The sequence below is a fragment of the Agelaius phoeniceus genome, chromosome 1 (assembly GCF_051311805.1).
Source record: "Agelaius phoeniceus isolate bAgePho1 chromosome 1, bAgePho1.hap1, whole genome shotgun sequence".
Taxonomy (NCBI): domain Eukaryota; kingdom Metazoa; phylum Chordata; class Aves; order Passeriformes; family Icteridae; genus Agelaius; species Agelaius phoeniceus.
In genome coordinates this window covers 50,110,340-50,126,562 of record NC_135265.1, presented here as the reverse complement: position 1 = coordinate 50,126,562, position 16,223 = coordinate 50,110,340, and the positions used below count along the sequence as shown (strand labels likewise).

Sequence of the window (16,223 nt, the reverse complement as noted above, 5' to 3'; positions counted from 1 at the left end):
TTCCTTTTTAAAAAGAAATTGTTATTTTTGAACCTTTTTGTAAATAGCTGTGTAACAGTGGACAGTGAATGTCCAAGAATGTAGTGATACAAATTCAGCCACTTCTGTTCTTTCATCAGCTGAGCTCCCAGTGTTAAAAATATTGGAAATAGAAAGCTTACAAGGTGCCATCTCTGTTTGTCACCTTGCTGTTTCAGAAGACACAAACTGAAAATACTAACTTTCTTTGCCAGGGAACCCTTGTTTTTCTTCTAGTGTTCTATGTTTTCTATGTGATCAGGGTGCTTTTCCTGGACTTCAGCTCACATAATTCTGAGAGTATGAAATAACCATTTACATCTGAGCAGTCAGACTTTGCTGCTGTGAATGGAAAGAGACCACATTTCAATATCGTGGCTATTCTCATAGGAGAAAATGGGGCATGGTATAAAGTATGATAAGAGGTGAGAGCCTTTTCCTTTTTGTGTCTACTAAGGAAAACTAAGTTGCATGTGTGTGTACTGATGTAAGCCAAGATGAATCCATCTCCTTTATCTTCTAATGTAAGGAAGACATTAGGGTAAATGAGAAAATTCTCATATTTTCCTGAGATGAGGCCATACACACCTTTTCAGTGTCCCACCCCACTGATGCTAATGGTTCTCATTTCATTTGATGTCAACAGGAAAGGCTGATGAGGGATGCCAGTGCATAAACAAGGAAGTAAACAAACCAAAGCTGTCTTGGCTCCCAACTTGTGACAGCAGAAATATTATTGGCCAAGTGGAAAAGGACAAAATCTTTTGAGGAAGAAGTGCTATTTCCAAGCTTTATAAGAGGAATCACAAACATTAAGAATGAATGAACTGGAGAATACAAAATTCTGGTTGTTTTTACAAAAATAACGAGAGGGAATGTGGTGGGCCTGGTGGAGATAAGTGAGAATAATGTGCTGAAATGCTTGTCTTACAAGGCTCTGGGGTTAAATCACTACGTGAGCATGAAGATTTAATGATTTAGGTTTCTTTTAATGGCTGTCTTTTTGGCTCAGTTCTGTCTGGTGCTGTGGCCCCTCAGGCACCACCTGAGGAGGCGCTTGGAGTGATTCACAGGATCCCTCTCTTTGTGTTCAGGTGTAATGAAACAGGGAAAATAGTTTGGTTTGCTCCGTTGTTCAAGCATGTACCTAGAATGCTTTTATCTCTCTTTGCTCAACCTTTTATGTTTTTCTGTTATTTTGTGCCTGCTTTTTCTGCAGCTTTCAGGCAGGGCCAATTTGTGAGGTGTCTGTCCTGTGCTACAAGGCACTTGAATGCAGCTCAAAGCAGACTTGAAGTACTTTCCTCTTGTGTGGGCAAGTGTTTTGGCTGCTTCACTGGGGAACAGAGCCATGCTGACTACATTCCTGATAAAACACCCTCCCCTGATTTTGCAGCTTGCCACACCATTGTGAGGTTCAGAAAAATCCCACCCCAGTGCTTTTTCTGGCCCCTGTAATGCTAAAAGTGTCAGGTGTATATTTTGTTTCCCATTTTTGTTGTGTTTTGATTTGCTTTCACTTTGTTCTGGCTGCAATGTGTTGGAGGATTTAAGGCATGATTCCACCCTCGCTTTTGCTCTGCAAGGAAACCTTCCTGAGAAATACCCTGGGAACACAATGCTTCTTCAATTCATATCTGGAAACACTGAAAAGAAGCAGTATACTAATTGATGAGGAAAAATATCTCCAAGGCTAAATTACTGTGTGTGGATAGACTGGAAATATTTACAGTGAACCCTGCCAGATCGGAGGAATTAGGTGCAGTGCCTGCTTTTACCATGGGAAATTTGACCAACTTTAAAAGTACTAAAGAGATTTATTCACAAACTCCTGGAAATCCCATATTTGAAGTTGTTTCAGGTCAACGTAAATGGGCAAGCAGTTGAATGGGGAAAGTGACATTTTCCCTGGCTTGGCACCCAAGTCCTACTAGTGATCTAAATTGTAAAGCTCAGTGTTATCAAAGAACTTCACTGAGCATATTCTTCAGGTTAGTCTAAAGGTCAGAAGTAAGTATCCTTGAAGGGTTCATGTTGATCTGTGGTAAAAAGTTTCTTGGCTTTAGCTCTGCAGTTTCCACTGCTAACCTCAAATCTGACAGACCTCTGCCCCAGTTGCTTGCAAGTGAAGGAGGGTTAGCACAGGAACTCTCCATACTCTAAGCCTCTGAGCAATAAAAATAATCAGACTTGAGATCTAGTCATGTCTGCTGAAAAAAAACCCCACATGAAGGCCTCTTGGAGCAGTCTTGGACCATCACAGCTCTATCACAGGCTAGGCTGATACTGCCACTAATGCTAAACTAGCAGGTTCTATGGAGCAGAAGAGAGGGGAGAAAAGAATGGTAAGGCAAAAATATGGAAGAGAACTTCTCCTAAGTGGATAACAGGATAAAGGAAGAAATGGAAGCGTAAAAAAAGTTTGGAAAAGATAAGGGGAAGCCCTGTTGCTTAACTAAGGCCAAATAGTACTGATTTTGCCTAGCAAAGCCCCACTTCTCTGTAATAATGACATTTTTTTGTGCAAACTTCAGCATTGGAAAGATGTGTTGTTTCTCAAATGGCTAAAACTGCAGTAAGACCCTTATGTGACATACTTCTGTGAAGAACATTACATCTGATGTGAAACAGAGGACTCCTGACCTCTGACTCAGTTGGCTAGTATTCAGTTTCTCCTGCTTAGATTAGCCTTTTCAAAGAAACTGTTGGCTACTTGATTTGAGAGGGGTTTCCTGTTGTTCTGCAAAATGTTAAAGGCATGTGGCAGTGCTGCTAGAAAATGCCACTTAGATTCCATCTATATTCTACCCTAACACTGGGGCAGAAGTTGTGCTACCTAGGAAGGGACAGGGGAGAAGAGAGAAAACTTGTAAATACTTGGATACTTACAAAATTTGGATTCTTTTTCAACCTATCTGGAACTTCATGATCTCACTCTAAGGGTAATGGAGTGAAAAGCTAATGAAAGTCAGGGGCCTGAAGAAATATTTTGTTTTTTTCCATCTGTCCATTTCTCAGCAACTGTGTCTCGTGTAGGCAGATCCCCAACTAAATTGTGAAATGTTGCATCCATTATCGCGGCATTTACTGTTTAGATGAACATCTTAAGCTGCCAGAATATTCAACAGTGGAGCCCTCAGTGAAAATATAGTGTGCTCCATCAAGAACTTGGCTGTTCTTACATGTCAAGTGTTTTTCAGAAAGACAGTGCTTTATTTTTGGCTTTATTTAGAAGAGCATGGAAGTGTCAACAATTTATTCACGGTGTGAGACAAACAGATATTAATAGAATTTTAATGAAGGCTTTTCAACAGGATTTGAAGGTTTTTTTACTGAGTGTTTTGTGTGTTCCTGTTAATACTGGGAGAGTGAAAAATGCAAGCGTCATAGGACAAGTATGGAAAAAACTTGCCAAAGACAGCAATAAAGAAGAAAGTAAGGAGACAATTTCAGCTGGGCAGTGCCAGAGGCTCTGTCAAGAGCCAAAGCCAAGACAGTTATTTACAGATTTCCTTACAAATTACCATGTAATAGAGTGAACAGACTTGGGGACACTTGAAATGCATCTTCACATATTACTCCAAGGTGGAAAGGGCTTTCTTGTTTTGGGTTCATCTTATGTCTCTCTTCAAAAAGTTACTTCTTATTTCTGCCTTTTTATATATGTATTTCAAACCAGCTGCTACCTGCTAGTACTCCCTTAAAAGCCTATGTTCTTAAATACTCAGAGGCGCAGTTTCAGGCCTCCAGCTTCCCATCCTTACACTTCAGTGACCTTAATAATGCCTCTGCCTCCTGAAGTGATAAAGAGGGGGTGTGCTTCTGTTGGGCCCTGCTCTCTGAAGTGAAATACTGAAGCTTTCATTTTGTTAGTGAGAAAATCCTTACTATGAACTCTCTCGTCTCTGACCCCGTATTTTGTTACTGTGCTGTAATCTTTGTGCACTAATGCTAGGGCTAATGCCAACTTTTTGCAGGGAGGGCATGATGCATCTATGGAAGGCAGCTTCCCAAAGACTCAGTGTCCTTCCCTGACAAAAATGACCCTTTCATTAGTGGGCAAGAACATAAAGGTTGGCTGTCACCAAGCGCTTGGTACCAGCCATCTGAATGCAATAAGGGTGCTTGTGACTTCTACCGTATTAGTTCATAGATCAGCTTTATAATTATTAATTTCAGTTTCAACACAGCACATTGCTGAAGGGCACAGCTTCAGATGCAATTCATTCCCCAATGAACACTGATAACTCCATCCCTTCTAAATCTTTCTGCCTTTATATTGTCAGAAACATTACCTGCTCTTAATGTAGAGCGTGGCTCAGTCACATTTCCTTGGGTCTCTGCAGTTAATTTAGACAGTTTGGTGGCTCTCACCTTTTTTGCACTTGAAAAGGTGTAAGATGCTGGGGTTGATGTGGGTGGATGCTTATTCAGGGTCCCAGAAAAAGAAAAGAAACCAGATTGACAGTGGTGATTTGGTGGGATGTCTAGGTATAGGACTAATTAACTTAAATCTTAGTGTATATCAAAACAAAGACCTGTAACTGTAGTTTTTCCTCAGTCCCAGGACAGATTTCTCACAGTGGCACTGCCACCTACACTTGCCCTGTTAGACTTGGGCTTTCAGTATGGAGGCTACAGGGAACCAAAGCCTAAAACCTTGCTCTTATATAAGGCTTCTAAAGGAGCTGGGTTACAGCTAAATAGTAATTATACTGAAAATAGTTTACTAACCTCTTCAGGAAGCCAACTCAACTCCTAGGTTTAATTCAGAGAAAGGTTTTATTGAAGTCAATAGCAAAAAATTAGGATCCCTCCCTCCAGCATCCAAGGGCCTCAGGGTATGAAGCAATTGCTGCAAAATACAGTGGTGATGTCCTGAAGGGAAAAACCAACACAGCAGCTCCAGTTTGGTTTGCTGTAACAGCTTTTGCTCTTAGGAGCACCTTCCATTTCAGGTTTTTAAACTTTTATCTTGGAGGGCAGGGCAAGTTCACTGCTCACATCTAGCAGGAGCTGATGCCAAAAGTGCAGTTCAGTTTGATTCCTAACACTGCACACAAGCAAAAGAAAAGAGGAAAAAAGTATTCACTGGTTATGAGGGAGCCTGTGTTTGCAGAAACCCTTCTTCCCTCTCCCTCTCCTATTTTTTTTTACTTTCACTCTATACAATGGCAGCTTTTTTTGGTCAAGATTTCAGCCTGTAAAATAGCTGACTAGTTTTACAGTCTTTTATGCATGCTCACCTGCACCAGGACAACAGAAGCAACAATATATTTCAGCTGCATCTTGGGGGAAATGCATCACAATCACAAGAGACACCAGACAGATCCTTTCCCCATTAGACTCTAAGAAGGACTCCTGCACCTGCTCATGCTATCAAACACCCTTGGTCCCCCGGGCAGTGTGTGAGCTGCAGCTTCTTTCCCCCAGTCTTCAGTGCCCTCATCTCCTACCCACTAGTTCCATTTATTATGCAAGCCTCATGGGTAGTTGTCCAGTCCTTCCAGCCTCCTGTGTGCATGACCTTGCCCTTAAGACTTAATTCTGAAGGCACTTAAAAAAAATTATCTATTTTCTCCTCCTGCTTTCCTCCCTTTTATTTATTTTTCTATGCATGTGTCTCATGTGCTGAATATTAAGCAGGAAAACAAAGATGTATATCATCTGGAGCACAGGTGCACCTACCAGGCAGAGAGGGAAAACAAAACAATTCATTTAAAGGGTTTTGATTCACTATTGTCCGCTCATACTTTATTCGACAGCCTGATATGACACCTTGAGTCCGCCCACGCCTGCATGCAGCTTAGAATGGAGATGTTTTCTTGGCTCCTCCACACTGTAAATTTTTTGCCATAGCTCCATTTGAAGTTGCTTGGCACTGGTGCTTTGCTAAGTACTCTAAAGTGGGGGAGGATAGGGAGGGGATGAGAGAAGAGTGAGGAGTGAAAAATGAAAAAAAAATTAAAGGAAAAAACATGAAATAGAAAGAGTATCTCAAATATTTATAAATTCATTTATTTCCCTAATTTTCTAATCTCACTCCTATTGCCTATAGGCAAAGTTTCCATTCATTTTCTGGGACTGTGGTTTTGGTGTGTGTTGGACAATCCTTTGTCTAGCAGGACATGAGAGCAGAGATGACCTCTGGGTGACTTTGGCTGGAGGCTTGAGTAGCAAGAAACAGAACAGAAAAGCAACCTCTCTGTAGAAATCTTTTCTTTTTACTTACCAGCTTAAGTTTTTTGTTTTTAGAAGAACAAGTGGTTAGTCAAGTTCCCCTAATATTTTATTCTGTTCTGGCTAGAGTAGGCAGCAAAAATGACTCTTACATGGCTTAGGGGTGGATCTGCCTCTCCTTGTTTTTCTCTGGCTTGCTGCATATCCTTGTAAGGTCATTTCACTCCATGTCCTTTTTCTTTCCTTTCTTTGTCTCCTAAAACTTTAAGCTCTTCTTGAGTCAAAATGCTGTCTTTGATGTATTTGTTTTATATCTTCCACACAGGAATTGATGAACTCTGTGGCAGCGGTGGCATGTGGGTGGAATCTGCTCACTCTTGCCTCACCTGGTAGAGAAGGAGATGGGATGTGAATTGTCCTGATACCTATGTCTGTGGCCTCACCCCATTTTACTGTAAATCCATGGCTGGACTAAGTCCATTTGTTTTACTCTGGAGCTGGAGGTAGAGAGCAGCACTCCCCACTTCTGGCCCTTTTTAGGATGCTGTAAGTGCACACTGGAGAAATGGAGAATTGGAAGTGCAGCGACTCCCACGTTATTTCTGCTGTAGCTCTGCCACTGTAGGCTGTGGAAAGATGTGCATATAGGGGGAAAAACCCCAGCATCAGGTTATGTTTATGGAACATGAGCTAACTGTTGCCCCCAGGAGCAAGATCTTGGAGTTTTGACAGATCCTTCAAATCATAAGCTTTTTTTTTTTTAAGTGGAAAATTAATTAAAATGTTAGGAATTGCCAAGAAAGGATTAAAGAACAAAAAATAACCTTGGTTCACTCCTATCTTTAGTACAATATACATTTCTCATCTCCTTGTCTCAGGAAGAATGTAGTGGAACTAGAAAGGATTCAAAGGCAAAGGGGGTGAGCAAAGACAACTAAATAAACTCGGACTCTTCAGTCTGGAAAAGACCTGGCAAAATCTTGAAAGGCATTGAGTAAAGCCTATAAGAATTGATTGTGTGTTGTTTGTGCCAGTGGGAGAGCTAAAGTGCATGGAGTGAGGCTCAAGAGAGCAAGGCTCAAACCAAACAAAGAGCAGTGGGGAACTGCTCATGCAGTGGGCACATCTGTGCAGCTCTGCCCCAGAGTTCCAAGGGGAGCTGCATAAATCTATCCAGTCTGTCAACTGCTGTGGCTTCAAGATGGTTAAAGTATTTCACAACAATAAAAAAGATAATGGCCATGGGAGGAGCCTGAGATCTGTGGATCTTGGACAGATTCTGAGGGACCACCTTCCTTGAGGACTGCCAGAAAGAGCACTAGTTGGAGTGAATGGTGATACCCTTTTACCAAAACCTTAAAGATAAAGGTCAAGGATATGAAATAGTTATAGGAACTGTTGGAATAAGATATTTCCCCAGAGCAGGAAGAGGAGGCAATGAGGAATAAAAGACAGAGTGGCACATTAGGACAGGAAAGGAAAACCTGGGAGAGGCTTCTTTGTGTATTAACAAGATGTGTTAATAGAGGTTTTGCCATGCTGCCTGGCAGGACAGTGACTCACATGTTTCATAATCTGCTGTGCCAGCCCTGGACCTGGCTCAGATCATCTCTGAGCCAGCAGAGATGCACCGGTTTGGAAAAGCACTTAATGAATGGCCTACTAGGGGAAAATCACAACCCATTTGCATAGAAAGATAAAAAGCACGATAAAACTTTGGACTTGGCTGAACTCAAGTTACCAAGAGAAAAGCAGGAAGCTGTTTCCTCTAAAAATAATTAATTCTCTTCAGATGGACACCCCTGGCAGTGTTTAAGGCCAGGTTGGATGGGGCTCTGAGTATAGTGAAAGGTGTCCCTGCCCATGACAGGGATGTTGGAAGTAGATGATTTTTAAGGTCCCTTAAAACGAAAACCATTCTGTGATTCTTTGATGGCACACGGAGGACTTAAAGAAATTTTCCTAAAATGGTGGGTCAAAAATGGAGGAGTATGGAGCCCAGTGGGTTAAATGAGAGAAGGACCAAAGAAAAATCTTTATTGAAAATCATCCTGTGCATGGAAAGAGCATACCTAGTTGACAATAGTGGTGCAGTATAACCCTAAAAGAAATAGGAGAAGCCACAGCTCAAGAGAGTAAGAGCTAATCAGGTATTCTGAAGGATAAAATTCTGGAAAAATTACACTGGGTTAAGCTGTAGAAAGCATCCAGGTAGGTACTGGAAGAAAATTCATAGTGACCATATGTATAAGTTTAATTCATAAACAACTCATGGTGAACCACATGACTAATGACCTCTGACCCTGGTCCTGTGTTTGTGGAGATGCAGCCACTGAAGGTTGAGGTAATGGTGGATGGGTTGCAATGTTGATTTATGCCTGCAGTTATCAGGTTATTGTGATCAAGTTTCAGTGTGCTTTTGTTGTTTGACAAAGTTTTTCATCAATTCCAGACAAGCAAGATCTGAACTAGTTATATCAGTGCAAAGCTCATCCATTCACATGAGGGCCCTCAGGAAAGGTGAATATGTTTGTTCTTTAAACTGGGTCTATTCCACTGCATTAAGCATTGAAGAGGGTGTTTGTATTTCAATTTAAAGAAGTTTTATTTCAAGTTCCTTTAGTCTAATACCCAAACAGAGCCTAGAAAAGGAGGAGTTGCATTTTTATCCAGGAAGTCAATAAATAGTGGAAAAAATCCCAAAGGATCCCCAGTTGTGAGATGGCCTTTACATCCTTTAAAGAAATCAAATAATTTGTTCTTGCATACTCAATGAGTGAGAGTTTGTCCTTCTGTACTACTTTCCCAGCATCTGCACAGGAGGAATAGAAAAGAGTAATCACATAAATCTGGGTGAAAAGAAGAGCCTATACCTTTCATTTTCTGTTCTCTGTCTTGATCCTACTGTGCATGGTGGGAAAATTGACGGCTCCAGGCACTTGACCAACTGTGTTTACCAAGCAGTGCTTAACCAGCTTGATAACGATTGCTAATTCTGAGTCAAACAGATTTATCTATGTAACTCAGTCTTTCTGTGCACAATAACCTTTCTGCATGAGTTGATTTTCCAAGATGGTTGGTGAAATGAAGTTGGATACCATTTCACTTGTACATCTGCTACTACTGTTTTTATTTACTTGAGCTGCTAAATTTTTGTGCAGCTTACAATACACACAGTGTTTTGTTGGGGGTTTGGAGAAAAGATGTCTCATCTATGGAGCTGAGAAGCAGAGAAGAAGAGGGAGCCAGTGGACATTTTTCCAAGTTCATAAGGAAGAAATGGAATAATTTGCACAACTTCAGAAGATACATGTGCCAATGCACTGCCACTGCAGAGCATGAATTTGCAGACTGGCCTTCTGAAACCTGCCCAGAGCCATTGTCACTTTCCAGTTTTGAAATCTGCCTGCTTGGAATAGAAGCACATAAATCTCTAATGCTTGTGATGATGCATGCCAAGTGCATTTCAATGGAGCTTGCTGTAATGACTGATTTTCACACATCAACTACGGCCTCGGAGAATAACTCTGACCCCTAAAAGCATGGTTACCTGGAAAATGCTGGTAGTGGAATGTGCCAGAATTTTGTATTTCTGACATTGGTATAGTCCAATTATGATGGGATTATTTTGGGCATTTAAGCAAGAGAATGGGACAAAATTCTCTTTTGTGAGTCTGTTTTACAAGTGATAAATTGGACTTCTGTACCATAAGTAAACCATATCAATACTAGAAAGCTTCCCAAATGCCCACATGCATCACAAAAATGGTAGACATTCTGTTTGAAGAGAAGTGTTCTTGTTAAAAAAAGATTAGTAGCTGGTAAAACACCAGATACAGACTTATTTTAAGTGTTACAAAAGGATTTATTTTTGAACTGGAATTGTCAGAAGGTACTACTTTGCTGTTGAGCAGTGAAGCATTGTATGACAAAATAGACATGATAAAAGGAATGATTTCTTACTCCAGCAGATTTCTAGCTCTCTAGAAATACCAGCCAATGATATCTAGAAATATAATTTGAACTGCTTGAGAACAGCTGGTTAGACCTAGAAAGAACTGAATAGATATAATCCACTTATTTGACTGCTGGAGAGCAAGTCCAGGGAGGACATATTGATGACAGCAACAAAGATAAGGCAGTGAGGCACAGTGATTTCAAGAAGAGAAGAGTGCTGCTTTTGAAAGTGACCCTTCCCCAGTGACATATGACCAGATGGCCATTACAGGAGCAGAAACAGCTGATAGAATCTTAGGAAATGAACTTATGCAGAACACATTCTGATTCTTTTGGTAAATGTTGTTGTTCAAAGATGGAGCAAAGTGTTTAATAGGATCTGTTCTCTGGGCATTATTGTGGTCCAATGAGTCCATACAGAAACCACACAAGGAAAGAGAGACATGGTATAGACTGCAAGTGCTGCTGAAAATGCCCTCTTGCCATGTGGTTGGGATGAGACTGGTGCAGCAAATAAAAGTTTGTATCAGAGCATTTTCACAGCTTATGGACCATGCCTGGTTTTCAGCACTGTGTGAAGACAAAGAAAACTCTGCAGAGCTGGTGGAACTTTTAAAGTTTACCAGGAGATATCAATAAAAACTGCTGAGAGAGGCAAAGTAGATCTAAGCCAAACAATTTTTAAAGAACATAGCAACAAGACCCACACCTAGTAACACTTCTTTTTTTTTTTCAACAGGTCAAAATCAAGCCTAAATAGATCCTTGAACAAAGATTATGAGAAAAATAAGCACATTACAGATAAAAGCTTTCAATGCTGTACATGTCCTCCTATGTGACGTGCTGACCAAAGAGCACTCAAAATTTAACACAAACTATCTCAGAAGGAGAATAAGCAATGTGTTTAGTGACTCAGATGATGACTGCACATCAGTTATAACCCATAAAATAATCAAAATATTGATTCTAAGGAGGAGAATGATGTGCACTATCATACCAACAGAGATTCTGAAAAGTAGAATTATGATACTATAAATTTGAGAAACAATTTCTTCAAAGAGATTTACAACCATTCCACATGCTTTCATTGACAAAAAGCATGTACTCACATTTCTAACATTTGAAAAATTATTTTTGCTTCTAGTTCCTTAATTGCTGGAGGAATTCAGGTTTGATAATACATATGAAAATGTTATAACACAAAATAGATTTGTCAGCATGTAAAAAGGTACTGCTGTAAGAATATAATCACATATACAATGAGGAAAGATTATTATAATTTTGACACCATGACAGAGACATCTGAAAAATAAAATTCAGGGAAAAAAATCTCAGGTGACAATAATAATAAAATTCATTTTTGTGTTTCCTTGACTTTTAGGAAAACTTGGGGTAATCTAGAAAGTTCTCATGGCTTATTGTGAGACATTGATGGAAAGACTGCTACAGGCTGGAGCTGGATAAAAGTTTTAGTAAAGTGGCAAGGTATTACTGGCTAAAGTTAAAGTAAAATAGAAATCAGGTAAGACTTTGATCAAAGGAAAAGTATTGTGTTGTGCAACCAGAGTAATTTTCTGAGACTTGGGATAAAACATTTTTTTAAAATATTGCTATTATTTTGTAAAAATTTTTACTCCTGCTGTTAAATAAATCAGCTTTTTAAAAAAGAGTTTACAGCTTTACAATGAGGATCCAAACTTTTAATGAGAGAATGGTATGGGAAGGGTTTCCTCAGGTTTTTCTCTCTCTCTTGTCTCCCTCTCTCCCCCCTGAAGTGATGAAACACAGAGCAGGAGACAGCAGCTGAGGCAGCCAGTCGATAGGCAGCCCTTCACACGCCCCTTCTGCTGAAGGCAATTCTTTGTCGCCTTTGATCACAGGGAGAAGTGGCCAGGAAAAAAGTTGAGTCCTGCCTGTGTGTGGCTGAGGAGGTGGTTTGCAGTGTTCCTACAAGCTCTTTGATTTCTAGGCAAGGTGTCTCCCCATTGTGCCTCCTCTGCTTGGCTGCTCTGGCCTCCCTGGTGGACACCGCCTTCATTGCTGCGGGTTAGAAATGCTTCATCTTCTTCTCAGAGGCAAACACTAAAATGAATGAACTTGAGATCTGCAGAGGGGCTTGTTGAAATGAAGGGTGCTGGCAGCTGGCCTGCCAGCAGTGAGGGGAGCATGGCTGTGCCCTTCTGGAGGAGCTGGGGCAGGCAGTGCATTGGGATGGTGGGAATGCCTGGGGCCCTGCTTGCCTTCCACTGTGGCCAGGCTCAGCAAACAGTGTTGGGCAGTCAGGCTGACTGATGGGCTGAGCTCTCTGCTCTTTTACAGTTGGGGTTTTACACCTAATTGTGTTCTGGGGTCTTTTCTGCAGTGGTGCAGTGATGTCCTTAAAAGGTTGCTAAAGTAGGGGGAGTTGTGGTTCTCTGGAAAAAAGAACCCTGAAGTGAGAGCACAAGGATGTATATCTTACCTGGATGTATGGTTCTGTTTTGTGGAGCTGCAAGAAATTATTTTTCTTCCTTTCACAGAATCACAGAATTATTTAGGCTGGAAAAGAACTTCAAGACCATTGAGTCCACACTTTGACCAATCACTACCTTATCAATCAGGCCATAGCACTGAATGCTGCTCCAGTTGTTTCTTGAACACCTTTAGGGATGGTGACTAGGTGGTCAAATAGTTTGCACAAACCCAGGAGACGGGCTGCAATTAGATGATTTAGATGTGGAGCTAGGTTTCAAAATCTCCAAAAATCAATTTTTTTTTTTTTTTAGCAGATCTGGGCATAAGTTTCAGTTCATTAGGAAAGTAAAGTTCAGCTGGAAAAACTCCACATGGAGATCCATTTCACAGCTTCAAATGTGGGCAGTGGGAAACAGTTTTGGTGTCAGATTTTGTCTCTCTTTCATTCTAGCATAACTGATTTTGTTTTTATTTTAGTTGCAGAAGAGGAAATTTAAAATGCCACTGAACTAGTTGGCACAACATTGCTGCAGTTTCCAAAGTCTCTTCTGAGTTCATCTGCCAAACACAATGATACAGTGAACTGCAGGTAAAATACCAACACATTGTTCCCCATGAAGCTCCCTATCACCATTAAATGTTTGGAGAGAAATACATGTGCAGCTGAGTGATTAATGGACAATGAAAATCGCTTCTCTCAGCATATCTTTAAAATTCTAAGAGCATCTTCTTCTTCAGAAGAGTTTTAGGGTCAGGATGAAAAATGAAGGTGTAAACCAAGTGAACACTGTGCTACCCTTTGTGTGGATAGTTAGACCTGCCTTCTGCCTTTCCTGCTTGCAGGCTGAGGGGTGCACCTTCCCTCATTCTCCTCATGCAAACAGGGGACCTACATAAGAACTTTACTTTCTGAAAAGCCGTCACAAAGGAGGACATCTATGTCCCAAACTCCCATGTAGTGGTTTCTGGTAGTTTCCTTCTTATGTAAACCTTCTGGCTTATTTATTCTTAAGTTTAATTCCTTGGTGGATCACTTGGGCCAAATCCTTAAGTGGTATAAATCATGCTGATGCCATTAGCAATGCTGACTTCAGCAAAGCTCTTCTGATTTATAGCAGCTGAAGATATGGCCCCCTATTAAAAGCAGAGTTTTTTCAACTCTGAATTCCTGGACATTATTGTAACCTATAGCTTGGGAACAGATATAGCTGAAATAAATAAATAAATGCATAAAGGCAAGAATATTATAGGATGTGGCTCTGTTTCTGTGGAAACCTGATCTTTTTCTTATCCAGTTCTTTTTTTCTCTGTCAGCCAATTTAACCTCTCTATCTGTCTATTAAAACTCCTCCTCATTAAACACAAAGTTGCAGGGTTTTTGCAAGAAAAATGTAGGCAGAGAAATATCAGCTTTTGCATCTGTTTGGTGAATTAAAAAAAAAAAAGCATCTGAGCTGTAAGGGAAAAATGTGGAGGAGGGTGAAGGTAGCAGGAAATGTAATCGTATTAAATATAAAAATATGAATCAGTTTGGATAATCAGTCTGTAAATTGGTAGCAGCCATGCTACCCATAAAATCTGTATCTTTTTTTCCTGTATTTGTTCCACTCCACATTACATTAAGAGATGCTCTGTCACTTAGGTGTACAACAGGGCACAGCTCAGAGTAATATATGATGATATTAGTTATATAATGGTATGTGACCAATAGCATTTAAAACCAGAATTTGCTGCCTGAATGTCTTGATGGGTTGGTGTTGATGGGGAAGCTGGATATTGTGGCAGTTCTCTGTCTCTTTCTCGTTTTCATTTCTGAGTCACTTTCTCAGCCATGGTGACAGGGCTTTCACATGGAGAACTGCCAATAAAGCATTCAATTCTTTTCTGAAAGACTCCTGCTAATTAATTTGTACTCTGAAATGCACCTTAATGACAATGGAAGCTTCCAAGCTGTTCCTGAGTGCTTTCTACCAGGCAAGGTTGATCTTTCTATCATAATTTTGGACATGGCTTTTGTCCTGTTTGCACTCCTGGTCATATTACAGTGATTTTTTTTTTTAATGTGGTGATCTGACACAGCACTGGAAGCAGTGATATTGTTATTCTCTCCCCCTCTGTTTTTTGATAGCTGATGAATGTAGTGTATTTCAATGGCATGGTGCTGGACTTCCACAGAGGACAGGAGTGCAAGTGCCAAGTGAAGAGATATTACAGAAGATTGCAGAAATGTTCTGCATTTTTGCTAACCATGGCAGCCAGTATTTTTTAAGCACATCTTGTGTAAATATATTGTTGCAGTAAGCTCCAGGCTGTTCCTGATCTCAGTATTGTCTTGGTCTTGTCAAAGCTGTGCTTTCTCTTCTGTAAAGAAGGGTCAAGCAGTTTGACCATAGGTGAGATCAGAGGTCATGAAAGCTCCACAGGGGTGAAAATGTCTTTTTTTTTTTTTTCCCCAAAGGAGCGTCAGTCAAGTTTATGTGCTGTATATAAAAAATATTCATTGTGATGTTTTTTATGATACTGCTTGTATATCTGAGAGGAAGACTTACACTTCAATGCAAGAAGCACTGTCTTTTTTTCCTCTACCTTTCATGCTCCCATCAACTGTAACTCCTCCTTTACTCTGCCCGATATCAGGACATTACTTCCAGGGCAGTTTAACCCAGCCATGTCTGAAAATGCATTTAGAAGTGGAGTGAATCAAAAAAACCTCCTTTCCAGAGCTTCATGCTTGCACTGCCTCCCCTGACAAGAAGGAAGAGCAGCAGACTTCTCTTCCACATTACTGCTGCTGCACCCTTCCCTTGGCAACATCTTTTTCAGTGTTCCTGAGTGAGCTTGGCAGCCAGGAGGGAGCCAAGGCCAAACAGAGAGATATGGCCACATTTCTGACTTGCTCAAGGCACAGTTGTGAAACTGGTTTATCTGCTGTAAAGGTGTTAATCAGGCCTGTAAGAGAGAACCTCAGGTGCAATATAGCTACTTGTCTCTCCCAAAGTATTCAGCAGAGCTTTGTGTCAGAGAAGAGAGATGTAAAACTAATTGAGCATGTTGTGTTCATTCTGGGTTTTTTGAGCCACATTGCATGTGCTTTGCAGCCTAGGGGGCTCATTTAAAGCAACCAGGTGGGATTTTCAGAGAGTCTTCCATCCTGTGGCTCAATTGCTAGTCAGTTATCGGGGTGTGCAGCCCAGAGAAGGTGTTAACATCTGATTATTGAGAGATGGCTCTGCCCAAATTAAGGTGCAAATGACATCATATGCTGAAGTGAAGAGTACAAATTCTATTTAACAGTGAATGTGAGGTAGAGAGCTAGAAAAAATTAGAAAAGAGTGGAGGGAGAGAGAGAGGGAGAGAGGTAGTCACCACCCATGGACCAGTAGCCTCCTGTTAGTCCTTCTTCACCTTGGATTTCTTGGCGTTCTTGGTGGTGGAAGTCCTGGGATTGTTCAATACTTTTCATTATATGCACATTTTTTACAGACAAAGGAATTAATGCTTCTTGGCTATACAGTTCTCTTATTCTCTTGGTTAAATTATTCCCTTGCTTCTAATGCTGTTTAGGCCCATGCTCAGTCTTTCTTTTAAAGTGGGTGGGTTGTGAGTTGGTGCCA

The 16,223-nt window shown here is 40.7% G+C and overlaps 1 long non-coding RNA gene across 1 annotated transcript in view; it reads left to right on the top strand.

Annotated features, from left to right (window-relative positions):
* Positions 1 to 16,223, top strand: part of LOC143694120 (uncharacterized) — a 267,052-nt gene that overhangs the window by 51,460 nt on the left and 199,369 nt on the right. Inside the window, exons 6-8 of the long non-coding RNA XR_013182349.1 lie at positions 11,537 to 11,677; positions 12,036 to 12,201; positions 13,087 to 13,198. This is a non-coding gene — a long non-coding RNA (uncharacterized LOC143694120). The remainder of the gene's footprint in view (positions 1 to 11,536; positions 11,678 to 12,035; positions 12,202 to 13,086; positions 13,199 to 16,223) is intronic.